The 14198-nt window shown below is 44.4% G+C and overlaps 1 protein-coding gene across 1 annotated transcript in view; it reads left to right on the forward strand.

Annotated features, from left to right (window-relative positions):
* The first annotated feature begins 3971 nt into the window (after positions 1–3971).
* Positions 3972–14198, forward strand: part of zbtb7b (zinc finger and BTB domain containing 7B) — a 40265-nt gene continuing 30038 nt past the window's right edge. Inside the window, exons 1-2 of the mRNA XM_080427246.1 lie at positions 3972–4216; positions 8366–8500. The gene's annotated coding sequence lies outside the window, so the exon portion shown is untranslated. The remainder of the gene's footprint in view (positions 4217–8365; positions 8501–14198) is intronic.

Consider the following 14198-nt stretch of genomic DNA (forward strand, 5'->3'; position numbering starts at 1 on the left):
GGCTTGATTGTAATGTTGCTAATTCAAGATCAGAACCTTATTCTATGGCCTTACTTCAGTAGATCTCGTTCAGAATCAGATTAAAGCTGCAATGCCTGTAACTTTCATGTCCTGCCCGGCCGCCGGGATTAGAACACTTCTCCCGCGTGGGAGGCCAAACATGGCTTGAGCAGAGGATTTATTGCGCTTATGAGCTTCAGACAGTAGGCCTATACTTTTGTCAACCAGCAGGTGTCCTATACGAGACACCATGGTGGGTCTAAATGTCTCAATGGAAGAGCAGGGAGACCTCCAACCAGTTAGATTGTATTGGATGGTTAAACAACGTTGTTCATTAAAATAAGTCCCAGAACGCTTTAAATCCTGAATCTAGGCTAAACTGTATATAAAGTGTAATGACTAACTAGCTGAGCTGTTTCTTTCTAGGAATTGATACAGTTGATACAATTTAGAAGAGTTTCCTTTACAAAAATTATGTAGGCCTAAATGTAACATGCATGACAATACGTTTTCTTACTGTGTGTGTGTGTGTGTGTGTGTGTGTGTGTGTGTGTGTGTGTGTGTGTGTGTGTGTGTGTGTGTGTGTGTGTGTGTGTGTGTGTGTGTGTGTGTGTGTGTGTGTGTGTGTGTGTGTGTGTGTGTGTGTGTGTGTGTGTGTGTGTGTGTGTGTGTGTGCGCTTATGAGATGCTTATGAGCCGATAATCCTATTTTTGTTATCGAAGGATCAAACGAATTACACTTTCTTTACATTTCTACTGTGATAAAGATCTTAACTCTGCTGTGTGTCATCTGACCCTGCAATTTACTGCGATGCACACGCACACACACACACACACACACACACACACACACACACACACACACACACACACACACACACACACACACACACACACACACACACACACGCGCGCGCGCACACGCACGAGGAGACAAGCACAGCTACTACAAGCCTACATACATTTCCATCCATCCATATATAAACACAGACACATAGGCCTATGTACATATAAATAGGCCTATAGAACTACATGCACACACGTAAACAAAGAGACATGAAGGCAGGTAGGTAGCTAGACCACAGAGTCAGCACAGATTTTAAGTTGAGGGGCTTCTAGGGGAGAAGGTGGGCTGAGTGGGTACACCGCAATATTATATTTAGAGTTCCTTCCTGCACCTTTCATTTCAAAACCCACCGACACACGCACGCACACGCGCGTCTCTCTCTCTCTCTCTCTCTCTCTCACACACGCACGCACGCACACACACACACGCACACACACACACTAGAAGCTGTGTAAGAGGGTGAGAACATGCAGGGGGCGAGGTGACTCCCTTATCTCAGTCTAACCACTTCAGTCACGCAGGTTGTGAGCGCTATGGTTTCTTTGCTGGAAGAAGATGAGAGATGTTGTGATTTGCGTGTGTTCTGGAGTCACGTAAAAAAGAAAAAAAAACACAACATTTGTCACGTCTTCTTTGACTGTTTGTGGAAAGTGTTGCTCACAGAGCGTATAGCTCAGAGTGCTGTGTTGTTGTAGGCCTACTACTAAAAGCGGGCTGGTTTCCTTAAAAGCAATGAATCATAAAACTAAAAAAAGATATTTCAAATAAGTCTGTCAGTCTGAGAGGTCAATCCTCGGCTTCTTCTGAGAAACTGTGACACATCATTACTAGTTCATTTTCATTGATTACAAAGAGGGGTCAGTTTCAGTTTCATTCCCACGCATGTTAGAATCCCCAGTCAACTGTTAATTATTAAATCCAAAGAGCAGCCAGAGATAGTATTATGCCTCATCAATCAGAATGGGTCGTTGAACCACTTCTTATTACCCCATATATATTTTTTATTATGCTAAATGTGTGTTGTGAGCATGTAGATCTACTATTTTCAAAGGTAACAGGTCAGGTGGGACAACTGGGGACCAAAACCATCTGGGCACTAGGGACACGTGGGCACCTGGACGAGTGGGAACTTAAGGGTGGAGATAACTGGGCACTTAGAGAGGTGGGCACTTGGACAACTGGGCACTAGAACCATCTGGGAATTAGGGACATGTGGGCACCTGGCCGAGTGGGCACTTAAGGGTGGAGATAACTGGGCACCTAGAGAGGTGGGCACTTGGACAACTGGGCACTAAAACCATCTGGGAACTAGGAACATGTGGGCACCTGGCCGAGTGGGCACCTGAATAACTGGGAACCTGGATGAGTGGGCACCTGGACGAGTGGGCGCCTGGACCTGAAGTCAAAAGTACATTATATATATTTTGACCTTGTTGTTGTGTTGTGTTTGGGGGTTTAAAGAACAGTGGGTTAAATATGACTTACCAACAACAAAGCAACATGCTATGTAAAGTTAGAAAAACACTTGTGGTAGACACAAATTCTAATTCAGGTGCCCACTCACTCAGTGTCAGTTAAGTAGCCTATCCAGTTGTTGAGAATCATGTTCGAATCCCTGTTGTCTTCAACACCTGTCTTTAGGTCGTAGTCCTGCCTGACTGACTGTGCGAGTGGATGCATGCTGACTGACACTCATATGGCCAGCAGGCCTACCTACCCATCATGCCCGCAAGGTGTGTGAGTGTGTGCCAGCCTGCCAGAACTAAAGTAAACAGCGTGGAATTATAAGTCTGAGTCACGACAACAACAGGACGGAGGAGCTTCTTGGTGTTTCACTAAAACTATATTTCGACCCCAAAATGTCTTAGCATTCTGTAACTTTAGAAGTTATAGGTCGTGGGTTCGAATCCACCTGGTGCATCCGGCTTTGTCGGGCGTCTATGCGAACACAATTTGCCCGAATGCCCGTGTTCGGGGAAGGGAAGCCGGGTGGGGAGGGTGATATCGGTCATTGCACATACTCCTACCGGCTGGGGCGGCACCTGTCAGCAGGGAATGTTGGGCGGGAGGAGTAGAGCGAAGACTCTATAGTCGTCCCGGTGGGGACTCCTCACTGGCAGGTGACGAGGTGAGTCAGTATGATACATAAACAGCAGTGACAACACATAAATGTGCGTGGGGAGGAATGAATTGGCACAAAGACTAAATTGGGGAGAAAAGGTGGGTAAAAAAAATATTGGCAACTCTAAATAATAGAAGAAAACAAAAAAGGAAGAAAAAAAGTTATTGGGGGGGGGGGGGGGGGGGGGGGCACCACCGAAACCGGCCCACCCAGGTCCTCCCTCCCACTCTTTCTTATTTCCTCCACCCTCCTCCGGCGGACAGACAGACAGACAGACAAACAGACAGACACCACCGCCGGCCTATCGCACGCACCGCGTGTGACCGACCCCCGCTGCGCCCGCCCTGACTTGTCCCTCCTGTCCTGCCCACCGCAGCAGAGCCAGAGAGTGAGTGTCTGTTAAGCGCAGCCGCCGGGTCTCTAGTCTAGTTTCTCTCCCCACCAGCAGCTCCTCTCTCTCTGCTGCATGCTGCTAGAGAGAGAGAGAACCAATCCGATCCGGGGGCTTGAGTGGTGTAAAGTAGGGCAAGCCGCTTCTTTCCTTCCTTCCTTCCTTCCTGCTTCTCTCTCTCTCAGAGGAGAAAAGGAGGAGCCCGGGAGGGAGGACACGGGAGGACAGGACAGCTAGGAGGAGGACGGCACCGGCGGGCAGAGAGAGTCAGTGAGTGGGCATTGAAACGGGACCGAACGAACGAACGAAGCGGAGGGGGGCGACAACGACAAGACAACCACCACCAAGGAGAGACACACACATGCCACCGCGAGGAGGACGGTAGAGTGAGAGAGAGAGAGAGAACCGACGCCGGTGCTGACGAAGGAAGCTTATTAGACCCCCTCCTCCCCCCTTTCTCCTCCTCCTCCCTCCCCGGTGCTGCCGGTGCTGCTGCTGGTGGTGGTGGTGTCGTTCCGGGTTGTCAGAGCAGCGCAGCGCAGCTCTCGGTCTATTCTGACCCCCCGCTGGGAGGGAGAACACGCAGGGTGGGGGCGGCGGGGACGGGGGGTGGGGGGGGGCAGGGTGGGACGGCAATAATCCAGGAAGTGGTGGCACACACACACACACACACACACACACACACACTGAGAGACGCCGGCTCAGGTGGGAAGGAAGGAGGAGGCGACACCACACGGTCTGCAGGTGACTGACACACACCGGTACGCAGGTACGACTGACTGCCGACGGACGGCGGGGAGAGAGACACAGAGAGAGAGGGAGAGAGACACACACCGCCGCTGATACAAGACACAAGGTTTTTATTCCCGTTTGTTTATTTATACTTTATTATATCATCTCTCTCTTTCTCGCTCGCTCTCTGTGTCTCTCTACCTCTCCCTCCCAACCGGTCTCTATCAGGGTCACGGGAGGACTAAACCACGTCATGGGTATTCGGTAACTCCCGTGTGACGCGTTGACTGTTCTCTCTCTCTCTCTCTCTCTCTCTCTCTCTCTCTCTCTCTCTCTCTCTCTCTAGCTCGCTCTCCCTCTCTCTCTCTGTCGGTAATTTCTCCACGACAACCGAAACCAGGGCGCTTATTATTGTTCCTGTTCCCCCCATTCAGTCAAAGAAATGTTGCTTTAAAAAAAAAAAAGAGAAAAAAGAGTGCAGGACAGGTGCGAGTTACCTGCGCGCGCGCGCGCGCGCCCGTGCGTGCAGGTGAGCTACAGCTATAGCAGCTCCCTTGCACACGGACGGGGTCGCCGGGGACGTGACTTGTCTTTCTAATTATAGAGACTAGCGGCTGACATCCAAACCCTGAACCTGCTCACACGCACCTTCCCTCACCTGGCTGCTGCTGCTGCTGTGATGGGGCAGAGCAGGAACCCCCCCATGATGGGGGGGGGGGGGGGTTCCAGCTCTGCTCCATCACAGCAGCCAGGAGGTGATGGGGGACCCCCACCTGCACCCCCCCCCCATTTGTCACACACATGTCACTGTGCAAGATAGATCTATACTGGGACTGTAGTTTTACTTTTAATGTTACAACTACTACTTTCTATTTTAACAGGATGTTGGCTATAATAACAGGCGGCCGGGGTTAAGTTTTGCTTCTCTTTTCAAAGTCGTGGGTGGGGAGGGCTTGTCTTCTCTGTGTGTGTGTGTCTGTGTGTGTGTGTGTGTGTGTGTGTGTGTGTTCGTTCTGTGGGCAGACTGGCTGAACCAGCCTAACAGGCTTGGTTTTGTCTGAGCTGCAGTGTGTTTGGTTTGGGCTTTTCTGTCTTCCCTTGCTTGGAGGAGTTTGTGTTCTGGTTCAGTTGAAGACCTCCAGTTTCCTCAGGGGGCTGCCTGGGGGGTCTGGGGTCTCTCTGCTGGAGTGTCTTTACTGGGGGGGGGGGGACTAAGAGTCTCTCTACTGGGAGGACTGGAATCTCTCTACTGGGGGGGGTTGGTTTCTCTAGTGGGGGGACTGACCTCTCTTGTTGGACTAGTCTCGATGGACTGGTTGAGATCAGAGATGTGACGTAAAAGCGTTAACACAATATTTATGGAACAGTCATGCACATTCATTATGTCTCCATTATGGTCATGTGCCCTCTAGACTTCCTTCACCACCACTACACAGTAAAATCCTCAGTGTCAATTTAACTCTTGAGTTTATACAAATGGATCCAAACTAACTCATAAGTAAGAAAAACCTGATTAAGGTGGCAGAGTTTTGATTTATTTTGACATGTAATCAGGTTTTGTAAGGCTACGAGTGCAACCTTACTTAAGCAATAAGACATAAGAGAGGGAGTGTGTTAGCGTGGTTGGCATGGCTGTGCCGTGGCATTGGCGCAACGCGAAATGGAGCGTCGCCGCCCTGCAAAGCAGGGCCAGTAACCACGATAAAACATGACCTCGAGTGTTTCGGTGCTTTCATCCATCAGCACCACAGCACCGTTGTTAAATCTTTTTGATTTTTTAAAATATGGGTTAGTAGTATTCAGTTTCGCTAAATTGCGGTGCTTTCAGTCCTGTGCAATCCGAAATAGTTCCTCATTGTTTTCCGTTGCTATAGGCAACTTAACACCGTCTGGACTGGCCCACAACGTATCACATAGTGATACTTTTATACCGGTGATTTGTCCCTGTGGTTCTCAAACGTTTTCATCTCAAGGACCCCCAAATTGATATGCATTTGGCCACGGACCCCCGTTTGTAAAGATGTTGTGCCAGGGACCCCCATACATTTTCAAAATGTTAGCCGCACAACTGAGCTTGTAGGTCGTCTATTTTCGAATAGCCAAAGTATGCAATAGGGTTAAAGTGGTCCGTTAAATGGTTCCTCATTTTGCTGCGGACCCTCCTGGATCCCCCTCAAGGACCCCTGATGGTCCCCGCCCGGACGCCACCTATGAATCAGCGGAATGGCGTATTGTGGTCATTGGCACGGCTCCGAATGCCTCTGGACCACTCAGGATGCGTGGTGATGCTTCAATCGCATTATTGCCATAACCTGATTATTCCCAGTAATCGGGTTATCAGTGTGCAAATCGTGTTTATTCAAAGGAATGGGACTAGATGTTTGTGGTGAATTCGTTTCCTGATTTGATGGGACCTGAGCACGTCGCAGTAAAATAAGACTCGGTTCGATCGCCGGCTCCTCCTGGCTGCGTGTGTCCTTGAGCAAGACACTTGAACCCCTAAACTGCTCCCCATGAGCAGGTAGTGGTGGAAAAAGTACTCAAATGTTTTACTTAAGTAAAAGTATCAATACTGCCATGTAGAAGTACTCTGTTACAAGTAAAAGGCCGGAATTCAAAATTCACCTGAGTAAAAGTACAAAAGTATTGGTATCAAAATGCACTTAAAGTACCAAAAGTTAAATTACTAAAACGTCTGAAAACAGCAGATCTACAAGCTCACAACGCGTCGTGATGCGACGCGTTGTGAGTTTGTAGATCGGCTATTTTCAAATAGCCTAAGTATCAAATGGGGCTAAAGTGGTTAATGTATGTTTTATAGTATAATACTTTATATCTGCAAAGTAACTAGTAACTAAAGTTTTCAAATAATTGTAGTGGAGTAAAAGTACAATATTTCCCTCTGAGATGTAGTGGAGTAGAAGTAAAAGTATAGACAATTGGGAATACTCCAGTAAAGTAAAGGTACCTCAAAATTGTACTTAAGTACAGTACTTGAGTAAATGTACTTAGTTACTTTACACCACTGTGAGCAGGTTGGTCCCTTGCATGGTTTCCTCCACCATTCGTGGGTGTGTGTGAATGTGTGTGAATGGGTGAATGTGATGCACATTGCAAAGTGCTTTGGATAAAGGCGCTATATAACTGCACTATTTGCCACATTCTATAGACTAGATAGAAACTAAAAGCTTGGAGACCAGACAGACTCGGAGAGAGGTCTGTTTTTCTTTCTCATAAATACTGTTTTTCTCTCTTTTGCGCTGTCTAATTTTCTATGCAATCACTGTCCTACTGTCTTAGACTGACTCTTGACCTGACCCCTGAATTATCTCCTCTCCTCTTCTCTTTTGCCAGGCTCACATAATAATTGGAGATCTCTGCCCACCCATACGTCTGCTGGTAACAGCTGCAATTTCAATGTAGGGAGTAAAACTGTGTGGAAACTATTTGGAAATGTAAGACCAAACTCTATTGCAGAACCAATGCAAAGACTTTGGGGTGGTCCGTCATATTGGGATGGCATCAGGTCTGGTGTTGAAAGCAGTAGGCGTAGGTCTGTTAGCAGGGGTTTTCCCTGCTGTTCAAGCCCCTACATTGAATTTAGATTTCCTCAGATGATCGGTAGTCAGAGATCTCCGACCGCCTGGCTATGCGAGGCTAGCTCTCTGCCAACTCATCTAACGCACTCTGTTTGGCCTGCTCTATCTTTTTGTGCGCACGCACGCACGCACGCACGCACGCACGCACGCACGCACGCACGCACGCACGCACGCACGCACGCACGCACGCACGCACGCACGCACGCACGCACGCACGCACGCACACACACACACACACACACACACACACACACACACACACACACACACACACACACACACACACACACACACACACACACACACACACACACACACACACACACACACACACACACACACACGCACTCGTGTGTGCGTGTTATGTTATTTCTGTTTCTTAGCAGTTAAATTAGGAAGTGGTCTGCCCCCCGCCTCAGATCATCATATGATTGTGTGTGTGTGTTTGTGTGTGTCATATTGTACCATACCCTCCACCCAGCATGATGAGACTTTACCCAAAACTTCTTGTTTGTTCCGAAATCAAGTTATCACTGTCACTCTGTCTCTCTGTCTCTGTCTCTCTCTCTGTCTCTCTCTCTCTCTCTCTCTCTCTCTCTCTCTCTCTCTCTGTTAGCCCCCTGGCTGTGTGTGTATGAAGTCTATTCATATTAGCCTTGTGCTAACATCCTCAGGTGTGCGACCCCGGCGACCTTTACAACCCCAGAGAAGAAGGAGAGAAGACGAGAAGTGAGACAGAGAGAGAGAGAGAGAGGGAGAGAGAGAGAGGAAGAGAGCGTGAGAGCAGGCAGCCATCTTCTCTTGAGGAGGTGAGAATTTCGACTAAACTTTTTTTTTTTCAGTCTCTCTGTTTGAACGTCTTTCTGTGCATACACACACACACCCACCCACACATAAAGTACATGATATACTTTATGAATATGCACTGTATAGGTTTAACACGGTCAAAGAGGTACTCGTTGCAGTTCTCCGTTGTGCTGTATAATGGTGATAATTTCGCTGCTCGGCTTGTTTGGCAATATTCAAGGTGTTTGGGTGAAACCGAGGGTGGATCTGGTTGCTAATCGCTGGCAACCGTGTTATGAAAGCAATAACACACTTGAGGTTGTGATATGTCGTTTTGGCTACGGGCATTAAATTATGTGTACTGTATACACACACACACACACACACACACACACACACACACACACACACACACACACACACACACACACAAGGTATACATTCACACATATCTATATATATAGTGTATATCATCTTATTAACTAGACATTTGTACCAAGAGCAATGAGGAATGCCGGCTGATTACTTTATTATAGCTCTATTTATTCACAAAGAGAAACCAGTGTCTGGTGAATTTGACCAACTTTACACAGCAACAGTTTTTGGTGCCAAAGTTTCATTCCTGTTTGACATGATGAGTTCCGTCAGCATTGAGGTCGCTCACTGTGAAATTTCAACACGCTCGCTGTATCACTTTAACCGTCAGCTGCCATATTTCTATTAATTTAATGGAATCTTCATTTAACCAGGCATACTATATTATACTTTCAAATATTTTCAGAAATAGCAATGATAGCTGCTCTACTAGCTCATAACATGTTGCGATGCATTATGAGCTTGTAGGTCTTTTTAGTATAAGAACATTTAAAAAAAAATGGATGCCCAAAACAGAAACGCCAGGCATACAATAAATGCAGACACATTTAAAATCAAATTGCAATAAAATAAGAATGCATGGCTATATGAATTAAAACACAATAATACATGGCTATATGAATTAAAACACATTTAATACATATCAGCAATAAAGAAAACAAAAACAAATTGTGGGAACTGACAATATGACAAATTAATACATGAATAAAAACCAGAAAAAGCTAAAAGCATTGGCAGTTACAGACACTGAAATTGGCCATTTAACCTTGGATTGACTCATTGGTATTAAGCATCTGACTGACAGCAGCATTGTGAGCTTGTAGATCGGCGATTTGTTCTAATTGTCATACGGCAATATACAAAGTATATAGGGATGAAATCCGAGGCTGATTTTGTGGTTTGTTTTTCATTTCAGGTTAAAAACTACAGCAGGGTAAAAAACATGGCAGAATACATATGGCTGACCTTATAGTACACCGTGATGTTTTATTGATTGATTGATTGGTTGAATATTTGAACAAGTTTGCTAACTACATGTGGCACTGTCAAAAGTTATGCAAAAAGGATGACAAAAGGTATATTTACAGGGAAAATGGCTACTGTCTATGCTTGCTCGCCCATGGCCCTTTGAACACCTACTGTAAATCTAACACACCCCTTATTAACCCATTAACTCATTCAGTGCCCAGCTTATTTATGGAATTTTGTCAGTGTGCCACAACCAAAATTCATTGTAAAAAAAAAGTGCGTAGGAGCCGAGATACAGCCTTTTTCAGTAAGAAGTTAAACAAAGAGTGAATGGAGCAGCAAATCTTCAAATCATCATATCTTGGGTTCTGAACATTTTTTTCCAAAAATACAAAGAAAAACAAAAATTTTTTTTTCATTGGACGTCTTAGACGTTCTGTGGCACTCAGGGCTTATATTAGCGGACGTCTTAGACGTCCAGTGGCACTGAATGAGTTAAGTCCTGAAACGCATCTGTGTCACTTTTTGATTTGAGCTAAAAAGCATTATTTTACACTTTGGCTGTTCAAAAATAGCAGATCTACAAGCTCGTAGCTTGTAGATCTGCTATTTTTGAAATTTTTTGAAAATGTGTGCAAATCTTTGAATATATATTATTTTAAAGCGAAAGTTTTTGACTCAAATCTTTGCTTCTGGGGGTCCCTGGAACAACATATTTTGAGATGGGGGTCCGCGGCCAAATACATATCATTTTGGGGGTCCTTGACACGAAAAAGTTTGAGCACCACTGATATAGAAACATACGTTTTTCCAGAATACTGTCGGGATTAAGAAGACATTTGTAGAATCGGCTTCAGGCCTTAATGTGCTGCAGCAGTGTTGCATACATCACAGTGTACTTACTACTACAAGGTCAGTCTTCAGATTCAGTCGAATTATGTGTCACTTAGATGCACTGTTCAGGCATAATAGAAAAGGCACAGCGTAAAAGCAAAAGTAAAAACAGGACAAAAATCACCAAACAAAGCATATATGTGTCACTCTTTCCTTTTGTTTAATAGTAGTGTGGGCTTTGGGGATCTTTTTAGTATTAAGCAGTCTGCCATGTATTTACCCTGCTGTCATTTTTTAACCTGAATTGGAAAACAAACTACAAGCCTAGGGGGGGGGGGGGGGTTCATTCCCCTTTTAAGTGGTTAAAAGCTGACTTGACAGTATAACCACCCCCCCCCCCACCCCCCCCCCCCTCCCTCCCCCCAAGGGAAGATACTGCAACTCGACCAACCAGCACACACGCTTATCACCCTGCTCTTGTCCTTGTGTCACCCCCCTCACCCACAGCAAATACAGGCTGGGCATGTGATGAAGTTACTGTATGAGTTAAGTTATGTGTATATAAGCGTGTGTGTGTGTGTGTGTGTGTGTGTGACATGTCATGTGATTAGTCTGTTTGTGCAGTGTGCATGAGGTGGTATTTAGAGGGAAGTAACATTGAGTGGTCTGTCTCTCTCACACCCACACACACACACACACACACACACACACACACACACACACACACACACACACACACACACACACACACACACACACACACACACACACACACACACACACACACACACACACACACACACACACACACACACACACACACTCTCTCAACGCAGTTCCAGTAAAGACATGAATTAGGGCACCACGGGGAGCCTGGATGAATTCCCCCTCACATGCGTTGTTGTGTCTCAGTTTCATATGTATCTATCTAATGGGTGGGTGGGGTGGGGAGGAAGAGGAGGAGGAGTGGGAAGAAGCGTTCTTCCTCTCCGTTCCTCTCTGTTTCGTCTCTCCTTTCTCTTCTCTCTGTTTTCGGTCTGACGTTCCTCCCGTTCTGTCCCTCATTCCTCTCTCGTCTCCCAGTCCATGCAGAGAGTGCATACATGTAGGCCTGTCACAATTATTACATAATCGTCTAATCGCAATTATTTTTGCATAATCGTCATAATCATCATAATCAATTCCATGTTAAAAAATGTCTCATATTTAAAAAAATTAATAAATAATACTGTAAATAGCAGATCTATAAGCTAGATCGTCAATTTCCACTATTGTTTATTTTTAAGTATAAAGTAATTAAATATGTGTCATTTGTCATATCTGCCCTGTGCAACGTTTGTTTACGAAAGCTAAAAGCCAAACAGAAATGTCATTTTTATTCATAATGTTTTCAACGACAGAAACACAATTAAATCGTTAATCGCAATTATTTGAGTGATAATTAATCGTCAACGTAAATTTGTAATCGTGACAGCCCTACATACATGTGCATGCATGTTCATGCATACTAGTCCATGCAGAGGGTGCATACATGTGCATGTATACATGTGTGCAGTTATACCAACTTTATTTGATCTTCCTTCTAATCAGATTGTTAGTTTTATTACACTCAGTATTGTCTTTATTCTGAGTGAGTGTTGTTGTTATTAGCACAGTCTGCGCAGCATGATGTATATGTTATTATATACTGTATGTGTGTGTGTATATACATACATACATACATACATACATATACACGGGTATATAAATTACATACACGCGTGTGTGTGTGTGTGTGTGTTGCCAGGGTCTGTTTTTACCTCATGTTCATATGTACCAATAGAGGAAGTCTATTTGGCATTTCCTCTTTTCACTGCTGACAGACCACCAGTCTGATCTCTCTCTCTCTCTATCTGTGTGTGTGTGTGTGGGAAAAGTAACAAGTGGTAACAAGTGTATGTCTCTTCCTGTAATGACACCACAGAAGAAGAAGATTGTGTGTGTGTGTGTGTGTGTGTGTGTGTGTGTGTGTGTGTGTGTGTGTGTGTGTGTGTGTGTGTGTGTGTGTGTGTGTGTGTGTGTGTGTGTGTGTGTGTGTGTGTGTGTGTGTGTGTGTGTGTGTGTGTGTGTGTGTGTGTGTGTGTGTGTGTGTGTGTGTGTGTGTGTGTGTGTGTGTGTCATGATTCAGCTGTTCTGAACAGGGTGGGTGTTTCAGTCCACCACACAGCAGCTTCAGGGAAACGGAGTGACTGTCTGTCGATCACTTTCAGCCAATACTAGATACACATACAGTAAATACATACATACTGTACGCACGTCCCCCACACACAACCATCTAAACGAGATGAACGACACACACACTGCTTCATGTCCCTGCTCCCAACGGTTTATTCAGCTCTAATTTGAACCGATGGAAACTGATTTACAATGTAGGCATTTAGCAGACACTCTTTGTCCAGAGCTACTTAACCATAAGCAAGGTAAACACGTACATAAAATGCATAGACAGTGTAGCAGTGTTGATTCCGTCGACTAAAACTATGACGAAAAATGTTCGTCAACTACCTTTTTTCACTGACGAAAACTAAATACAAACTAAATAAAAACTAAGCTATGATGACTAAATATATTGACAATTTCGTCAACTTCGTCAACAAATAAAAACTAGACTAAAATGTTTATGAGGGACGAGTGGAGAAGAGATCCAGTAGAACTAAAAGACTCATTTTGTGTTTGGTTGCGCTCTGAAAATAGCAGATCTACAAGCTCACAAAACTGCGACGCATTGTGAGCTTGTAGATCTGCTATTTTCAGCACGCAACCAAGTGTAAAATCTACCATTACGACGCCATCAACTCACCGCCAAAATACATTTTAGTCGACTAAATCAATTTTAGATTAACAGTAAAACATTTCAGACAATATGACTAAAACTAAATGGAATTTGATTCAAAAGACTATGACTAAAACTGAATCAAAATTTGCCGTCAAAATCAACACTACAGTGTAGTGCCTCATTAAACTAGGATCACAGGTAAGCCAAGAACCTAGCATCAGTCTAAACAATATACTCTGAAGAAAAAATATGTGTAGATTGAAACTATAGATACTGTATAGATTCATTTGACCTGATGAACTCTGTTTGCTCAATGAACCTTTGTGAGCATTAGGAGCAATGGGCTGCATTGTTCTCTACTAATACATACATTCTTATAAAAACGATTGAAAACACATTGGAAACAATCTTTTTGTTAAAAAATATATATATAATAATCACTAGAAGAACAACAATATAAAAACAATAAAAACATTAAAGACATGAATAATAATGAATATTAATAAAGAATGTTACATGTGTAATTTCCAGTTGCACAAATTCAATGACCTTGACCGATGATAAACTGATTGCACCAATATCTGTAGCTTTGGATGTTAAATAATAATGTTCAAAAACCATGTCGTATAATGAATTATAGATGCAAAGTAAATCTGTTGTTACTGAATAAGTGAGGCTTCTTTCTCTCATTAATAATAATATTTAAAGAAATGTTGTAGAGCAAAATC

The sequence above is a fragment of the Gymnoscopelus braueri genome, assembly GCF_963280865.1.
Source record: "Gymnoscopelus braueri genome assembly, chromosome: 4".
Lineage (NCBI taxonomy): Eukaryota > Metazoa > Chordata > Actinopteri > Myctophiformes > Myctophidae > Gymnoscopelus > Gymnoscopelus braueri.